This window comes from Leptonychotes weddellii, chromosome 11, assembly GCF_054177405.1.
Source record: "Leptonychotes weddellii isolate Sample4059 chromosome 11, ASM5417740v2, whole genome shotgun sequence".
Lineage (NCBI taxonomy): Eukaryota > Metazoa > Chordata > Mammalia > Carnivora > Phocidae > Leptonychotes > Leptonychotes weddellii.
The window spans coordinates 4,020,822-4,041,289 of NC_138379.1; the positions used below are offsets into that span (position 1 = coordinate 4,020,822).

The window sequence follows — 20,468 nt, forward strand, 5'->3', positions numbered from 1 at the left end:
TCAATTAATCAAACGCTACACATTTTGAAAGGACTATAAACCATCTTCCAAGGCACTTCACTGATAACATTGCAAAAAAAGTCTCAAACTATAGACAATATGCTAATTAGAAATCCTGTAAGAATGCAGTCTACAAGGCATCTCAAAACATATGCTGTTCACTGGATGCATTTCTTCCATAAAACTCACTACGCTGAAGTCAGTGTTTTCCGTCAAATAAGGTAATAAATAGAAACAATGCCGAATGCTTGTTAAAAGAATAAAATGAATCAACCAAAACAGTAACAAACCCAGGTTAAGAAAAGATGATTTAATTCTAAACACTGTACCAAATGCTTTCTGAACATACACTTGAAAAAGTGTAATTGATCATTTAAATTTTTGCTTTAAATGACAAGAAACCACGTGCCACCACCGTGTGCTGCCAGAGCCCTCAGACCCATCACTAAATGCTGCAGGTAATTCTAGCCCCATTCCAACCGTTCCGTGTGCTCGGGGTTCCAGATCCTTTTAAGAATCTGATGAATTTACATGTTCCACAAAATGCACACTTGTGCACACACACACACAATTTAGCATTTAAATTTGAGTGGTTGTAGGACCCTCAAAGATGATCTGCAATTGTTTCTTCTAGTTGCCAAGACCACCCACTGCCCCCACTTGTAGGCAGGTCACAGGCTCCCAGCAGAGTTGGACCAACTGCCTGCCTCACCATGCCGCACACTCCCATCCAGGGAAGCAAAAAGAAAAAACAGTTATTAAATGTACTCACAGCATTATGAACCTGGGTACTTACTAAATAGTAACAAGTATGCTGAGACTTAATCCACTTTTCTGGAATAGGGACTCTCTATAATTGCTCATACTCTTTTTCACTTAGATTAATAAGGGAAAAGAGTGGGTCTATAATACTGATGGTAAGAAATATGGTAATTCTAAAGTGTGAGAATATGAGAAACAACACCAAACAATGGAAAACAGAATGGAACAGTGTCTGAATGCAGTAGTGGGACTACTGAGTAAAGAGTGTATATTGAATACACACTGAAATGCCTCTAGATCTACGTAAAAAGACTATTTGGGTTGTTTTGCGTTGTTTTTACAGACACAATCCACAAGGCAGGAGAAGGCAACAAAATTGGAAAGGTGCTGGAAGGGAGCAAAAGGAGTACTGGCTGAAAAAGTTATTCACTGAACACTTAGATCCCTAAATATCCTCACCCTCTCCCACCCCTGCCGGCCCGACTGAAGACAGGACGGCGAGCCGTGAAAGCGGGCCTCTGCACTGGGAGAGCCCAGCCGGCACAGCTGGGGAAGTCTGCCACCCCGACGACAGAGGGACTGGGTGAACTGCAGAAAAAATGCTGAGAAACAGGCACACCCCACTGCCCACCCCAGCTCCAGCCAGATTCTCCTACTGGGCTCTGACATTCCCAGCCAGGCTGAAAACAAGAATGTCTTCAGAGTGAGCTAACTGACCTTGAGAAAAAAGAACCTGAAAATACTGACAACTGGGGACTTCCCAACCAAAGAAGCACTGCTAGTCACTGTGCTGGAAAGTTCATAGCCAATGAGCCCCTCCCATGATGGGAGCCTCCAATCTACCACTTTTAAAAACTACTATTTTTTTTTTCATTTTTCATCACAAATTTGCTGAACAGCTCCAAGAGGAGTACAAGAAACTTCCACTAAGCCTTCCCCTGGACTCGCAACGGATCACTGTGTCACTTTTGCTTGAGTATCCCCCTCTCCACAAACACCCCAAACATTTGAGAGTTACTGCAGATCACTTGACCTTCCCGCCAAACAGTTAACTGTGTATTTCCTAAAAACAAGGACACTAATTCACACAACCACAGTACACATGTCAAAGTCAGGAATTTAACACAGTACTTGCTGACTATGGATTAAATAATTCATATTCCAATTCTGCCAAATGTTCTATCATGTCCTTCATGGCAATCCTCCCTTACCTTCATCCAGGATTCTATGTCCTATCTCCTTCACTCCCTTCTGTCTGAAACAGTTCTGCATCATTTCTTTGTCTTTCATTTCACTAACATTTTTGAGGAATACAGCGTATGCACTTCTGGCAGGAATAAATGAAGTTTTGCTGTTCCTAGAGTATCACATAAAGAGGACGTCCATTTGTCCTATTATTGGAGAGCACATTTCGATCACCTGGTTAAGAGGATATGTGCTATATTTCTCCACCGTAAAATAACCAAGTAATCAAGGAGTAAGTAATCTGTGGGAAGATATTTTGAGATTATGTTCTTAAAACATTCACTCAGTAGTTGTACTACCCACTGACAGTTTTTGTCTGAATCAACTGTTCTCTGATGGTTATGAAGTGATGGGTTTTTTTTAAGTCTACTGTTCCTTCCTCCGTTAGATGACATTCTAACTTTAGTACGGTATGCACCCTTCTCCCCACTCATCCTTTAATTCCTTAACAGTATGGACTCAAAGATTTTTATTTATTAATGCCATTATCCACTCTGATGCTCAAGTTGTCCCACATTCAGACAGTGAGAGTCCCTTCAAGCAGACTCCTGTGTGCTTTTCATACTTTTTGAGCACTTCCTTATTTTCTGGCATAACAACATGTTCCAGATTCATCTTGAACATTATCTGCCCCAGCTCTGAAATCATCCATTTTTCCAAGGAGGCCTGGTTCTTTTAGTGGAGAATGTAATGTAGAAATGAAGATCTGAGAGCCAAGGATGTTCACAGACAGCAGAGAAAGCTGGGAAAGATGGTAATTTCATATAATTCAACTTTGTGTGCTGTGGGTACGTATCCCTGACTTTTAAATTGAAGGAAAACCAAAGATCACCAGACATCTCAGGAAAGCCACTATCATGAAAAGTCAAGGGCAAAACAAATAGAAAAATACAAGCTGGAGGAAGCATTACAAAAAAAAAAAGAACATGTAAAAATAATAATTGATATCCTCAGAAAGATAACACATCCACTAAACAAACAACAGAATACTAATATTTAAAAGGGCACAGAAAATAATAGACTAATGCAGAAGGAAAATGATTTCCAACCATCAAGGAAGAAGTATGCAGAAAGAAACACAAAGTCAAAAGATTTACCTCCTACACAACTTATTGGGAGAAGACGCTGAGGAGAGAGACTGTGCTCCACTACCACAGAGAAGACAACAGAGAAAGGCAGGAAGAATCGCCAGGATCCCGGGAGACAAATGTGCTCCCACCAGGGAAGGCAAACAGGGCAGATTGGAGCAGGGAAAGAGTTCTTCAAAAAGATAAAGCTGATGGAATACCTGAACATGTAACTGACTAAAAGTCTGAGGCTAAAGTGGTGATTAATATTTTTTTAAGAAAGTAATGGGGTGCCTGGCTGGCTCAGTCAGTGGAGCATGTGATGCTTGATCTCAGGGTCAGAGTTCAAGCCCCATGTTGGGTGTAGAGATTACCCAAACAAACAAATAAAATTTTTGTAAAAAGTGATACACTTCCAAGAAAAACCAAGTTGTTTAGGAAAAGTATTTGTAATTCACCACTTAACATATAAACAGCATACAGGGTCATAATGATAAAACTAAGTACTGATTTAACCACAACTGCAGTAAAATTATCTTGGAAGGATGGGGAAGTTAGAATGTGGGAGGGGAGAAGAGAGAGCTAATCCCTACCTTCTGTATCTTTTCACAACAGGAAATCAGTAGATATACTTGAAACTAAAAAAAAAAAAAAATCAGCATACAAGCATGCGAGTATGAACTCTTCAAATATGCTCTTCAGATATAGGGAGGTAAGGGCGCCTGGGTGGCTCAGTTGGTTAAGCGACTGCCTTTGGCTCAGGTCATGATCCTGGAGTCCCGGGATCGAGTCCCGCATCGGGCTCCCTGCTCGGCAGGGAGTCTGCTTCTCCCTCTGACCCTCCTCCCTCTCATGCTCTCTGTCTCAAATAAATAAATAAAATCTTTAAAAAAAAAAAAAAAGATATAGGGAGGTAATATATATATATATTTTTAATTGGCTAAAGGAGTTCAAAGAATTACACTGGCCTTCAGGAAAAGGGAAAAGAGAGTGGGGAAGCTAAGGAAGGCTGTTTATCTCATCCAACCTCCTAGAACTAGCTCACTCTTAACTGCGGATGTGTAACACTTTGACAAAAAAAATTTCCTTAATAAATTGTTAAGAAGAACGCTAAACTGGGAAAAGGTATTAAACGTTGAGACCAGACAGCTGTAACATCAGCAACTCACTAGCTCTGGACTTGAGGCTTCTAACCTGAGTATCCATCCATTCCTTCATCTATGAAATAGAGTTGGACTACTTAACTCTAAACATTCTTCCTGCCTCAATAATTTATGAACCCAATATAAAAATGAAGTAATCTAGGCTTTAAAGATGGTGCCAGTGGCTACAGACATTAGTCGATTAAATTACAGAAAGAATTAAGCAGGACTAGGTGAAAGAATAATTGGGAGACAAGTAAAATGGGGGGGAAAATTTGCTTAAAGCCCCAGGGTACTGAGAGGCTGCTGATGGTGAGGGAGGAGTCAGACGTGCACTGTTTAGGGAATGAAGACAGAGAGTTCCTGATCCCAGCCTGGAAAGAATTTAATACTGACAGTATCCAGACAAACTATGACATGAGACCATGGGGAAAAAAGCTAAGTAAGCCAAAGAGATGTTTGCTTTGAAAGTTAAAATAGAGAGATGATGGTAGAATCCATGAGGATGATGAAAGGTGCTTCCCTCTCAAAAAGGGGGGAACCCTCCCCAGGTATTTAACTTGTAGGAAACCCAAGTTTCACATCATAAGAAAAGGACCTGGCCAGAGAGCAGAGTATTGAAAAAATGGGAGCAACAACACAGTGTATAGAGCTAAAGGAGGAAAAGTAGGGAGTTGCTAGTAAATAATAGAATGCTGATGTTCTAATCTATTCAGGCCACTGTAACAGAGTACCATACTGGTGGCTTATAAACAAGAGAAATTTACTTCTCACAGTTCTAGAGACTGGAAAAGTCCAAGATCACAACATCTGCAGATTCAGTGTGTGGTGAGGACCTGCTTCCTGGTTCATCGACAGCTGTCTTTCTGCTGTGTACTCACATGGCAGAAAGGGGCCAGCAAATCTCTAGGGTCTCTTTTATATCCCATTCACAAAGGCTCCACCCTCATGGTCTAATCACCTCCCAAAGGTCCCCCCCTCCCAATACCATCACACTGATGAGATGTGAAGATTATTTTCAACATACAGATCTTGAGGGGGGGACACAAACATTCAGTCTATAGCAGTTGGTATCTCTCAAACATTCAGTCTATAGCAGTTGGTATCAGAGGAAATGGATCCAGAGGGGCCCCTTCAAAAAAGGAAATCAAGGGGAGCCTGGGTGGCTCAGTTGTTAAGCACCTGCTTTCGGCTCAGGTCATGATCCCAGGGTCCTGGGATCGAGCCCCGCATCAGGCTCCCTGCTCTGCGGGAAGCCTGCTTCTCCCTCTCCCACTCCCCCTGTTTGTGTTCCCTCTCTTGCTGTGTCTCTCTCAAATAAATAAATAAAATCTTAAAAAAAAAAAATACCAGTCAGAAATGAGGACTGGTTTAGCCTAAAACAGTGAAAAAAACAGATTCTCAACTCAACAGTATCTAAATATGTGCTTGCTTAGTCACAGAATTTGAGAATAGCAAGAATGAACATCTACCCTTACAAATCCGTTGTGCTAGTTATACAAGAGCTTTCAATCCCCATAGGCACTAATTCCTATTTTATAGTTGAGGATAATAAGAAAGAACTTATTCCAAATAAACCTTATGTGAACTAGGTTTTTGTTTTGTTTTGTTTTGTTTTAACTCATCTTAGGAAAAAAGGCAATGAAAATCTCTGTGCTGTCATGTAAATTCCAAGATAGTCCTCACTGATGCAAATTCACAAGAGGAAGCCATAGCTATTACAGAACACACAAGAAAGCATTTTCTCCTTCTATCATACATCAAGCACAAACAATAAACACCTTCTTAATTACAGACAGGTGATAGAGGCCAAAGCCTGAACACATAAAAAAGCAAGTAACTCTACTTCTTACTAACATCAGGAAGCCCTCAGGTAGGCCAGCTCAATCAGAGCAGCATTTTAATATGGATCTTGATCCCATTTCTGCAAGTATTCTCACACATGTTCTCCAAAACATCCAAGTCCAAAGAGATGGAATATAAAGAGATAGGAAAATAATCCATCTCTTTGAGGTCTTGTTCACCATTTTATCCTCAACGTCTAGCACACTGAATAATAATTTAAAAAGTCCACAAAATTTTGAATAGAAAAATCATCAAAAATGAGCACACAAACAACTCATAATTGGGAGAAAAAACATAAATAAATAATTTGGATGACTTCAGAGGCATCTTTCAACAAAAATTTAAACATATATTTGCATATAAATATTTATATTTAAATACAAATATCCACATACATAACTCAGCTAACTTCAGAAACACCAATCATTTTTAATACAAGCCATGGCAAGAACTCCAAGACTTCTAAATCATTAATAAAAAATCACTATACCGGGATGCCTGGTGGCAACAGTTGGTTAAGGGTCTGCCTTCGGCTTAGGTCACTGATCCCAGGGTCCTGGGATCGAGTCTCACACTGGGTTCCTTGAGCAGCAGGGAGCCTGCCTCTCCCTTCCCCTGCTTGTGTGTGCTCACTCTCTCGCGCACTCTGTCTCTCTCTCGGACAAATAAATAAAAAAATCTTAAAAAAAAAATCACTATACCAAGAATGAAAAAAAAAAAAAAAACTATTAAAGTATAAAGCCCCAAGGTAAATCCATACTACCACCTTTTAAAAGCAAAATCATATATGAAAAGTACTTTAGGTAAAAACTTTGGCACCTGATTGGATTACACCATCGTCTGGCTATGCGCCCTAATGGACACCGAAATCACTGCAGTCATACATGTAGCCAACCCAATCTAAGTTGCTATTAAAATGAAGCCAAGTCATTAATTAGTAAATTAGCATCCAAAGTAAAGCCCAGAGAACCAACTCTGCCTGTTACAACAACAGTGTGTAGAGATGTAGAGCAATGGTACAGAAGACTACACGATCCCAATTGCCAACTATACTTAACTGGCTCAGCCATGATAAACAATCAAGTTAAATTTGATGTAGAAGCTGAAATTTCCATAATCCAGAGTACAACTGCAAGAAAGACATCAAAACCTCTTATAGGGCATCCTGGTAACCAAGTGATTAATAATAAGTGAAGTTCAGAGACTGAAAAATGTGCTAAGCACCATGAAAGTAAAAGAATTTGTCCACTGAAAACTCAACCCAAGAATGGGATCTTCACTGGCAAAACAAGATAATAGAAAGAAAAAGAAATAATAAAGAAAAGATCTTTGTAAAGGTTCTTGATTACTTTTCTGAAGAACGGACTTAATATGAACCAAGGAAAGGCCCATGCCACAACCAGCTGTAGCCCCGTTGAAAGCTCCAAGAGTACAGTTTTTCTCCTAGCTTTGAACACAAGCCTAATTTCCAGTTGGTAATTCTAATCCTTACTCCTAAGCCTTGGTTTCTACCACTGATGCTTCTGCAGTTCTCAAAACAATTGTTTTTAAAAGGGTAAGTGCAGGGCGCCTGGGTGGCTCAGTCAGTTAAGCATTTGACTCTTAATCTCAGCTCATGTCTTGATCTCAGGGTCGTGAGTTCAAGTCCCACACTGGGCTCCAGGCTGGGTGTGGAGCCTAGTTTAAAAAAAAAAAAAAAAAGGTAAGTGCCCCAGAACTGTGCTGTCCAATACAGTAGCTACCAGTCACACACAGCTATTAAGGACCTGGTAAGAGTAAGAAACTGAATTTGCAATTTTGTTTTAATTTAAATAGCCACACTGAGGATGGATAGAGTATCATTATACAAAGTTCTACCAGACATCACTGCTCTGACTCACCTTAAAAACTAAGTATAGAATAAATGTTTATGGTCTATAATCTTGGATGAGTAAGTTCACATCTCTAGGCAACTTTCTCAACAACAACAACAACAAAAAATGTAAAACAAAAAAAGTTCAGCTAGATTGTCTCTGTGAATGTAAATAATTTAGTGCGGCATATAAATTATCTCCATTAGAACTGAGGCAATGTAATTACAACCACACCTCCCTCAAAATTACGGCAGGTTACTTCTACCAGATGAGGCAAGCTACCATACTGCCCCCGCACATCACAAAACTTACTGGGGAAGACTTAAGGAGAACACAGATTCGCTTTAGTCAACCTCTGAGCAAGTAATTCATCTCTCTAAACTTACTCTCTTATCTGTAAAATGAGAGGATTAGACTAAATTATCATTTAATATGCTTCAAATCTTAAACTTCTTGAAATATAAAATATAAGTGAAACCAGGATACTCAAAGAGATGAAGAAAAAGGAATCGATGAATAACCACGGTCTTGATCAAACTCTTAAGAAATTAAATTTAAACAAGATCTTTAAGTATAGAGTCCCAGGTACAGTATCAATGTATTCTGCTAGGAAACTGATTTGGTCTCCTCGGGTGTGCCTGGTTTTCCATTTTGCTTTAAGTCTACATGTGAACACACTATCCCAAAGGCCGCCAAACTGCAGAGAGGTCAGTGGAAGATAGAGCTCACAAAGGTTTGTACTGTCTCTTTCCCCCATAAAACATGGACCAAGAAAAAAAATAAATTAAAAAAAAAAAAAAAAAACCATGGACCAAGAAAGTCTTCCTCCTACATCAGACTAGTATAATCCCCACTGCTACATTCGGGGCTTTCAAACATTATCACATGCTTGCTTTGCCAATGACCCACACCAAGTACAACTTAATACCCTTTTGATAGGAGCTGTGGTTAATTTCAGGTGCTGTAAGGTAAACTGGAGTGTGAATTCATCCACTAAGCTTAAGATACACCACACCCACCCTTCCTGTGGGTACATATATAAAACAGGACAGGGTCCTTGGAAAAGAATCCTAACAGGTATCTAGAGAAGGGAATTTAGATTAACAACTTATGTGAAATGTGTTAACAGGCAGAAGATCAAGGCAGAAATGAAAAGCTTAACATAGCTCTTCAAAGACACATTTACAAATACCTTCTGTGGCCCATACCAGACCTAACATTTTTCTCCATCTTTAGAAAGGGAAAAAATCACTTTCAAAGAGTTTGATTAATAGTATGGTAGGAAAAAACAAATTCGACTTTCTTGCAGAATAAAATGTTTTACCTGATACAGACTTTCCCTTGCATTATAGCTGATTTAACTAGGCTATCACTGATGACCAGTTAGTTTTCAATTTTTACTATTACAAACAAATGCCAGATTTCCTTGGAGAGAAGCTGTCGGATCAAGTGTGCATTTCTAATTAGAACATAATGGCAGGCAAATGGCTCTCCATGGAGGTCATACCTATCCAGACTCCCACCAGTAACTCTGGAACGTCACAGCCCCACACCCTTGTCCTTGCTGGTTTTCTCTTCTGAGCACTGTTGGTATGTTTGAGAGCCATTTAACACTTCACTTTTCTGCCCACTGTTTATATCCTTTGTGCATTTTTCTATTGGGCTGGTCTTCTCAATGATTTGTAGTGGTTATTTCAAAATAAGAAAATGAACCCTTTGTCTGATAGCATTCCCTCTTCAACTCATTCCAATCTGGTGTCTATCTGTACCACTCAACTGAAACTGCTCTTTCAAGTCACCAGTGACCTCCAGATGGGACCAAATCCAAATGAAACTCTTTCTGTCCTCATCTTACCCTCACTCTCAGCAGCTTTCAATACAGCTGACCAGTAGACCCTCCTTATTAGAACATTCTCCTCACTTGGCTTCTTTGGTATCATAGGCTCCTTGTTTTCTCACTGGCTACTTTAGTCTCCTCTACTGAAGGTTTCCTCCTCTCCTTTCTTCCCCTCTACACCCCTACTAAGGTAGAAGCTGATGCAGGGTTCAGACCGTGGACACTACCTATTACAATCTCTGGAGCTGACCACATTGGTTGGGGTGTCAACTCACACTTGTTCCATTCATGCTGTTGCCCCAGCAACGGAAACAAAACCCAGGAGACTTAAAAAAAACAAACAAACAAAACTTCTGTTGAACAAATGAAGTCATTTCAGTGGGTTTTAAAAATACCTCTATAAACACAGATGAGATAACAAATTTATAAAACCAAAACACCGTTTTTGCACTTCAAACACATGCACTCAACTGCTAAGCAGACATTTCCCCCCTGGATGTGTCACAAGCACATCAAATTGAGTATCTCCAAAACAAAGCCTTTTTTCGTCCACCATATACCAACACTGACCACCAACCAAACCTTTTCCTCCCCAAGTGTTCCCTGTCTCAGAAAAGGCACACCCCAGTTGTGAAAGACAGAGCCTAGAAACTGCCCTGGCTCTTCTTTTCCCTCCTAATCCAATTCATCCAATTCCCCATCTTCTGAGTGTCTCCCCTCTTCCATTTTCTTCTGCCAACACCCAGAGATCAGAAACCACTTCCTAGTTCATCTCCCTGTGTCTCCTCTGGCTTCTCTAAGCCACTGTCTACTTGGGTTCCTAGTCAGTATCCCCTACTACTCCACATGAGCTATGATAATAATTCTGATCGATGTGGTCCACTACAGCAGCCACGTAAGGCTTCTGAGCACTTGAAATGTAATTTGAACTGAGGTATGCTGTAAGCAGAAAATACACACTTGGTTTCAAAGGCTTAGTACAAAAAACAGAAGTGAAAATATCTCATTAATAATTTTTATAGGGCACCTGAGTGGCTCATCAGTTGTGTGTCTGACTCTTGATTCCAGCTCAGGTCATGATCTCAGGGTGGTGGGATTGAGCCCCGCTTCAGGCTCCGTGCTCTGCAGGGAGTCAGCTTGAGGATTCTCTCCCTCTGCCCCCCCGGCCCCCACTCACAGGTGCCTTCTCTCTCTAATAAATAGTCTTTTTAAAAAATAATAATTTGGGGGGCGCCTGGGTGGCTCAGTTGTTAAGCGTCTGCCTTTGGCTCAGGTCATGATCCCAGGGTCCTGGGATCAAGCCCCACATCGGGCTCCCTGCTCAGCGGGGAAGCCTGCTTCCCCCTCTCCCACTCCCCCTACTTGTGTTCCTTCTCTCACTGTGTCTCTGTCAAATAAATAAATAAAACCGTTAAGAAAAATAAAAAATAAAAAATAATTTTTATATTGATTACATGTAGAAAAATTTAAGATTATGTGTGTAGCCTGATTATATCCCTTACTGAGATACTGTCCTGAGCATTTCACAGAGCACCAACACCATCATGGCCATCTTTTTTTTTTTTTCCCCTAAAGTAGGCTCCACGCCCAAAGTGGGGTTTGAGAACTCATGGCGCTTAGATCAAGACCTGAGCTGAGTTCAAGAGTCGGACGCTTAACCAACTGAGCCATCTGGGTGCCCCCTTGGCCATCTTTCTTAACCATGTATGACTAAAGCATGAAAAGTGCTGGGCCTGGCATTGGGCAGGCACTGAGATATTTGCTGAGCGAATTATGGCCAAGACTCAGTATCATCAATGTGTGCTCACCTAAAAACAAAACACTAAAAATATAATTGTTTACTTGAAGGTGGATGACACTTTCCAATATATCTGGTATTAAAATTTTCTATGTTTAAACTGTAGACACACATGCATCTTAAATAATCTTTAATGTTCATTCTAATCACGTCATCATTAATTTTTCTTTCTTTTTTTTTTTTTTAAAGATTTTGTTTATTTGGGGCGCCTGGGTGGCTCAGTCGTTAAGCGTCTGCCTTCGGCTTGGGTCATGATCCCAGGGTCCTGGGATCGAGCCCCGCATCGGGCTCCCTGCTCGGCGGGAAGCCTGATTCTCCCTCTCCCTCTCCCCCTACTTGTGTTCCCTCTCTCGCTGTCTCTCTGTCAAATAAATAAAATCTTTAAAAAAAAAAAAAAGATTTTATTTATTTGACAGAGACAGACACATCAAGAGAGGGAACACAAGCAGGGGGAGTGTGAAAGGGAGAAGCAGGCTTCCCGCAGAGCACGGAGCCGGATGCGGGGCTCGATCCCAGGACCCTGGGATCATGACCCGAGCCAAAGGCAGACGCTCAACGACTGAGCCACTCAGGTGCCCCCATCATTAATTTTTCTAATTTCTCATGGTCAAAATTTCTGTCAGAAGAGAAAGACAGAGACTGGGGAAGACTGGAAATTCAAGCTCACCTAAAAATAACTTAAGATTCTGACTCATCAACTCTTGAAACATTGGTTATTACAACTCAAAAAATCAGTCACAAGAGAAGGAAAGTCAGTGGACAGTACAAAGAGAAAAAAGCAAGTAGAGGATAAACATGGAAAGTCTAAGTAATGAGAGCTGGACCCGTTTTTTTGTTATGCCCTGCAACATTATTAAACCCCTGGAGAGGGTGTGGTATATGCTCAAGATGACAAGGTGTACAGTCAGTGTGTTGCCATTCTACAGAAAACACAGAAAATGCACTCTCAGATGACCTCGCAAACACAGAAAGTGATGGAGTAAGTAGAATGCACACTCTGAAAACGATCACTACATTTTAAGTACAGAACAACTCTAACCTGAATGAATTTTAATGTGATTTAGGTTGGAAGCCCTTTAAAAATTTCAATTTAGGTCCTCATTCAACCTCCAGAGACAGATCACAACCAAAGAAGCAACAACACCAGTGAGAGTACAACAAAGTTTACCCCTCAAACAGAGAAACTTACAGCTACCTGCTAACAGGATATAGAAAACTGTGCGACACCACAAAACAATCCAGGTCTTCCACAGAAAGAGGGCAAGAGGGGAAAAAGAGTGACAAATGGGGAATCTATCGATTTTTTTTTTAAAAATCCAGTAGACCGGAGCGCCTGGGTGGTTCACTCAGTTCCTTCAGCTCAGGTCATGATCCCAGAGGCCTAGGATGAAGCCCCTGCTTCTCCTTCTCCCTCTGCCCCTCCTCCCCTGTTTGTTCTCTGTGTCTCTGTCTCTGTCTCTCTCTCAAATAAATAAACAAAATCTTAAAAAAAAAAAAAAAACTGGCAGACCCTATTTGGATCCTGATTTGCCAAAATTAGAAAACTGTACCAAAAAATTATAATATTTGAGACAATTGGAAATTTCACTCTGATTGGGTATTGGATAATACTAAGCAACTACTGTGTGGGTTTTTGTTTTTTTAGATGAGAGTTTTGTGGTTGTATTATGGTTAAACAACAAAAAAAGTGTTTATCTTTGAAAGATAGTGTGTGTGATGCGTGTGTGTTGTGTAGTAACATATATACAGAAGAAACAAAATAATTATTTTGGGATTTTCTTCGAAGTAATATGGAAAGAACTAACCATAAAGGGAAAAGTAATAAACTCAACTGCATTCATAATGACTTCTCTTCAAATGACACAATGGAAACCCAAAGAGCAGGTGGAGACATTCAGCACACCTAGATCTCCTGAAAAACTCATATCCAAAATAAAAGAAATCCTACCAAGCGTCATGTTTGAAAATATGTCCTGAGGACAGGACACGGAGGATCCCCGACAAAGGCCCACATGAAGAGGAACTGTGGTCTGCCACCAACAGCCAGGACCGAGTTGCCATGCGTGTAAGTGAGCCACCTTGGGAAGGGTCTTCCAACTGCAGTCAAGCCTTCAGAGGCGGACACAAGTTCCTCTCCCACAGAAGCTGAGATAGTAAAGGGTTTTTTTTTTTTTTTTTAAAGATTTTATTTATTTATTTGAGAGAGAGAGAATGAGAGACAGAGAGCACGAGAGGGAAGAGGGCAGAGGGAGAAGCAGACTCCCTGCCGAGCAGGGAGCCCGATGTGGGACTCGATCCCGGGACTCCAGGATCATGACCTGAGCCGAAGGCAGTCGCTTAACCAACTGAGCCACCCAGGCGCCCTGTAAAGGGTTTTTTTGTTGTTATGAGCCACTACAAGTTTAGGGATGATCTGTTATGCAACAACAGAGAGCTAATAGGATAAGATAAACAAATAACGCAGTAAAAAAAAAAAACAAAAGACTTTAAAATACACTCTTCATAAAAAAAGGGTATCCAAGGGGCGCCTGGGTGACTCAGTCATTAAGCGGCTGCCTTCGGCTCAGGTCATGATCCCAGGGTCCTGGGATCGAGCCCGCATCAGGCTCCCTGCTCAGCGGGAAGCCTGCTTCTCCCTCTCCCACTCCCCCTGCTTGTGTTCCCTCTCTCGCTGTCTGTCAAATAAATAAATAAAATCCTTAAAAAAAAGGGGGTGGTATCCAAATAACCAATAAAAAAGCTTAAAAAGGTTCTTGACCTCACTAGCGCAAATTAAATCTATCATAAGATATCACTACACAGCTGAAGTGTAGCTACAATGAAAAGGATGGAAAACATGAGCTGTCGGAGATGATAAGGAGTGAGTGAAAGTCTGACACACCGCTCGTAGAAGTGTAATTTCATTTGGGCCAACCACTTCAGGAGGTGCAGACACAGTTTTCCAAAACCAAATGTACGCATACCTCTAGGACCTAGCGATTTTACTCCCAGATATGTTCCCAACAGCAGTATATATGTATGTCCACCAAAAAAACACACTTTAAATGTTCAGAGCAGCACTATTTGTAACAGCCCAAAACTGCCATCTCTCTAGATGTCCACCAACAACAGAGTAATTTCATACAAGAAAATTTCATATGGCAACGAGAACAAATAGTCAACAACGGCATGCAATAATGGATAATCCTGTACACACTGCCAAGAGAAAGAACTCAGACACAAGCTAACATACTCTAAGAGTCCACTTATTTAAGGAACAAAACTGGGCAAACTCAGTTCAGGTAGATGTCAGGATACTGGGAGGGTATTAAAGGGACGCAGACAAATGGGGGCATCTGGGATGCCAATTACCCAGGTGCATTTCAGCTTGTGAAACTTATTACAATTTGAGTCTTTTCTGTATTTCTATTATAATTCAATAGAGTTTTAAACTAGTAATACAGGAGTGAGGAATGGGGGAGGAAGTGAGACAGCAGTGTCCTCCGGTGTACGGTTGTTTGGAGCTCCGTAAATGAAGGGTCATTATACTATTCTGTATATGTTTGTGCATGTTAAAATCTTCCCCTAATAAAAAAGATTTTTAGGGGCACCTGGATGGCTCAGTAAGTTAAGTGTCTGCCTTTGGCTCAGGTCATGATCTCCTGCCGTAAACCTCCCTGCTCAGCTTCTCCCCTCTCCCTCTGCCCCTCCCCCTGCTCGTGTTTTCTCTCTCTCAAATAAATGAATAAAATCTTTCTTAAAAAGATGTTTAAATTTCTTAATATGAAACTGGCTTGCATAACTGTTCTGCTCCTAGATATCAAAAGCTGTTGAATTCTTCACATCTTTTGACCCAATTATTCAACTTCTATGACTTTATCCTAAGTAAAAAGTCTTATACATAACAACGTCCGAAAAGTTTAAAACAGAAAAGAGAAATGTCTAAATATAGAGGACACAAAGGACACTGTGGGGACTATCACAAGACAAATAATCCAGGTCATTCACAAATACATGCCACCTAAATATCCAACAATAAATAACAATGATTTTATCTGCACCAAGGTTCTTTTATCCATCCAAGGAAATATAGTCATTAGGGGCCCTGGGTGGCTCAGTCGGTTAAGCATCTGCCTTCAGCTCAGGTCATGATCCCAGGGTCCTGGGGTCGAACCCTGCGGCGGGTTCCCTGATCAGCAGAGAGTGTGTTTCTCCCTCTGCATCTCCCCCTCAGCTTGTGCTCTCTCTCTTGCTCACTCTCTCTCAAATAAATAAAATCTTAAAAAAAAGAAATATAGTCATTAAAAATGATATTATCATCTGAAAAGATGCTCCACATTTTGTCATGAGGGAAATACAAATTAAGACAACAGTGAGACACCACCACATACCTATTAGAACAGCCAAAATCCAAAAAAAGACACCAAATGCTGACAACACTGTGGAGCACCAGGAACTCTCACTCAGTGCTGGTGGGAATGCAAGATGGTGCAGCCACTTTGGAAGATAGTCCAGCAGTTTCTTACAAAACTAAAAATACCACACCATCTAGCAATTGTGTTCCTCAGAAAACTTAGGTCTATACAAAAACATGCACACAAATGTTTATAAGCAAACTTATCCGTAATTGCCAAAACTTGGAAGCAACCAAGATGTCCTTCAGTAGGTGAGTGGATAAATAACCTGTGGTCCATCCAGACAACAGAATATTATTGGGTAGTAAAAAGAATGAGGTAGCAAGCCATGAAAAGTCATGGACCTTAAATGTATATTACTAAGAGAAAGAAGCCAATCTAAAAAGGTTACAAACTGTGATTCCAACCATAGGACATTCTGGAAAAGGCAAAAGCATGGACATTTAAAAAGTCAGTGGTTGCGGGATGGGTGTGAATAAGCAGAGGATAGAGAATTTTAAGGGCTGTGAAAATACTCTGTATGATACCATAATGATGGATACATGTCATTATGCATTTAACCAAACAGAATGTGCAACACCAAGAGCCCATAATGTAAGCTATGGACTTCTGAGTAAATGTGATGTGTCAATGTAGCTTCATCAATTGTAACAAATGCACCACTCTGGGATGCTGGTAATGGGAGGGGCTGTGCGTAGTATGTAAGGGGGTGGGGGGACAGTAGGTATATGGGAAATCCCTGACCTTCTCCCTCAATTTTGCTGTGACCTTAAAAAGCCCTAAAAAAATAGTCTTTAAAATGATGTAAACAAAACTCTTAGAAAAAACAGGAGTAAATCTTTGTGACGTTAGATGAGGCAAAGCCTTCTTAGATGATACCAAAAATATAAGAAATTAAAGAACAAACAGATAAATCGGGCTTCATCGAAGTAAAAATGTTTGTGCTTCAATGACACTATGAAGAACATGCAAAGACAATCTAAAGAATGGGAGAAAGTATTTGCAAGTTGTACATCTAATAAGGACTTATAATATGTGGGAAACACAACTCAATAATAAAAAGTCAAGCAACCCAATTTAAAAATTGGCAAATAATTTCAATAGACATATCTGCAAAGACGATAGACAAATGGCTATTAGGCACACTAAAAAAAATACTCAATGTCATCAGCCATCAGGGAAATTCAATCCAGAACCATGCAATGCCACGAAATACCCACACTAACATGGCTACAAGCAAGACGACATACAGTAACAAGAGTTGACACAGATGTGGAAAAACTGAAGTTCTCACAGTGCTGGGAGTGTAAAATGATACAGTCACATTGGAGATTATTTTGGCAGTTTTTCCAAAGTTTTTTCTTAAACCCTTTAAGACCTTATAACCCTAGCAAGTCTGCTCCTAGGTATATATCCAAGAGAAATGAAAGTCTGTGTCCACAGAAAAATTTGTACACATAGAATGTTCACGGAAACATTATTCATCAGTCAAAAAGTAGAAATACTCAGATATTCATCAACTGATTGATGAATAAATATAAGGTGGTATTGCCATACGACAAATATTTAGCAAAAAAAAAAATGTACTGGAATATGGTACAACACACATGAACTTTGAAAACACTGCTAAGGGAAAGAAGCCAGTCACAAAAGACCATATATTCTATGATTCCATTTATGTGAAATGTCCAGAATAGACAAACCCATAGAGACAGAAAGTAGATCAGTGATTACAGGGGTCAAGGGGATGGGAAAGAAATGGGAGTGACTGCTAAAAAATATGGGGTTTCTTCTTCAAATAATGAAAATAATCTAGACATGACTGTAGTGATAGCTGCACATATTGTGAATATACTAAAAAAAAAAATCAACAGTATGCTTAAGTGTGTGAACTGTATTTGTGCGTTATGTCTCAATAAAGCGCTTATAAGATACAATACGTATTTGCAAAGAAAGGTGAGGGGTGCCTGGTTGGCTCAGTCGTTGGGCGTCTGCCTTCATCTTGGGTCATGATCCCAGGGTCCTGGGATGGAGCCCCGCATCAGGCTCCCTGCTCCGCGGGAGGCCTGCTTCTCCCTCTCACAGTCCCCCTGCTTGCGTTCCCCCTCTCCCTGTATCTCTGTCAAATAAATAAAATCTTTAAAAAAAAAAGAAAGAAAGGTGAAGGAAAAAGTAGTTTTTAAAAAATGGTAGAGGGGCGCCTGGGTGGCTCAGTTGTTAAGCGTCTGCCTTCGGCTCAGGTCATGATCCCAGGGAATTGAGCCCCGCATGGGGCTCCATGCTCGGCGGGAAGCCTGCTTCTCCCTCTCCCCCTGCTTGTGTTTCCTCTCTCGCTGTGTCTCTCTGTCAAATAAATAAAATCTTTAAAATAAAAATAAAAATAACGGTAGAATCTATCTTTACCAAATGTATTCATATGCATTCTCATATAAGTTCTATCATTTCTTACAAACAAGTAGGCAATCTGAGGTGCAAAGACAGTGAGCGACTGAGGTCACAAACCGAGCAAGTGGCTAGGCCAGGGACTTAGAAATGCCCGCTCTTCCTCCTATCGCGCCACCTCCCAGACTGTTGAAAGTGAAGCTTATGCTACACGCAGAACTACTGCAACAGCTGCACCATTTACGGAGGGGCTAATGTGATGTTCTTAAATGTTCTTAAACATCTTCCTACCTGGTATTTTGCAGACACACCAAAATTTTGGTGAATAAATCACATTTATTTCTCATAACTCCATTTATAATTGAAAGTACTAACACTAAGAAATTAAGTAACCCAACCATGATTATACTGCAGTAAACTTATCTGATATAACTGTGTTTTGGGGGGCTTATTATAAGCCTATTTCTCAACTACAGAGGTGTGATGACCATAAAACAGAGCCCAGAGAGGAAAAATGATATAAAGCACAGAAATTAAAAAGGAACAGGAAGTCCTTTCAAAATGTGGATGGGAGTAAACTGAAAACACCAGGGGATAATTTTTAAGCTTATACAATGCCTATTGGGGAACCAAGGAGATCGAAACCTAATGGTCAAAAGATCTGAACAGAGCACTCATTCATAAAAAAGAAAAAAAAAAAAATCAAAACATAAGCTAACATGTGAAAAACACTTACCATGGCTAATTTTTGAAACTAAAAAATCCATGAGGTATTCTTTTATACCCCATGAATCAGCAAACAAAAAATAATTAGAACTAATTAAAACTGATGGGAGAATGGGGAAAGAGGGATATTCCTCTATCACTAATACACTCTAAATGGGTGCGAGCTTTTTAAAGAAGAATATGATGACATACAAGATTATGGGGCGCCTGGGTGGCTCAGTTGGTTAAGCGTCTGCCTTCGGCCCAGGTCATGATTCCAGGGTCCTGGGATCGAGCCCCACGTCGGGCTCCCTGCTCAGTGAGGAGTCTGCTTCTCCCTCTGTCCCTTCCTCCCCCCACCCCTACCCCCGCCTGCTCATGCTCACTCGCATGCTCTAATAAACAAATAAAATCTTTTAAAAAATAAAAAAATGACAGTACCTTTTAATTCGGTAATCTCATGAAAATTAAAAAGAATTTTATCAAAAAGGGGAGAAAATTATTTGTACAAAGGATAATAGTAACTATGGTTATACTTACTAACTACAACTCATGTGTGCTGTAATGTGGATAATAACATGAACTATCATTTAATCCTCATACATATATCATTGCTATTGTGCAAGAGAGGAAACCAAAGCTCAGAGCTCAAACAACTAGGATTTGGCAGTAACGGGACTCAAGGTCCTAGTATTTAATCCTTACCCTACTAGGTTCATAACTGAGTTGGGGACGGAAAGATTATGAATGAAAATGCTCTCTGCAGGCAGCTGGAACCCAACAGAAAATCAAGGCTAGAGACGGATCTGAGCACCATTAGCACATACCTGATAAATTTAGCCATGAAACTAGAGATTGCACAAGGCATAGTGTGGAAAATAAAGGCTGAAGAACAAAATGTGAAACTACCCTGGAAATTAAAAAGGAGGCCATAAATGGTAAAAAGAAAACCAAGAAAATACAGTGTCAGAGAACTTGTAAATTCTACAGAGAAAACTCTTCCCCTGGCTTTTGCTGCCAGTAAGATTTAAACAACAAATAGTGTTTTAAACACCTTTCTATAGCTCATAGATAGGTACTCAAAAAGATGCGCTTAAGAGGAAAAACTGGAGCTTCTGTGCACTGCTGCTGGGAATGTAAAATGATGTAGCTTTTATGGAAAATAGTACAGTAGTTTTGCAAAAAAAAAAAAAAAAAAAAGTAAAAACAGAATTAGTTTATGATCCAGCAATTCCACTTCTGGGTACATACCCCAAAAGAACTGAAAGCACAATGGTCAAAGTGATATTTGCACACCCGCATTTGTAGTACATAAATCAGAATAGTCAAGAGATGGAGGCAAGTACCCACATGACTAAACACAATGTGGTGTACACATACACACATACAACGGAACAGAATTCAGCCTTCGAAAGGCAGAAGTTCTGATCCATGCTAC

General features: G+C 40.3%; 1 protein-coding gene across 18 annotated transcripts in view; it reads right to left on the reverse strand.

Moving 5' to 3' along the window:
- Nucleotides 1-20,468, reverse strand: part of PPP6R3 (protein phosphatase 6 regulatory subunit 3) — a 141,744-nt gene that overhangs the window by 95,321 nt on the left and 25,955 nt on the right. The gene's annotated exons all lie outside the window — the stretch shown is intronic.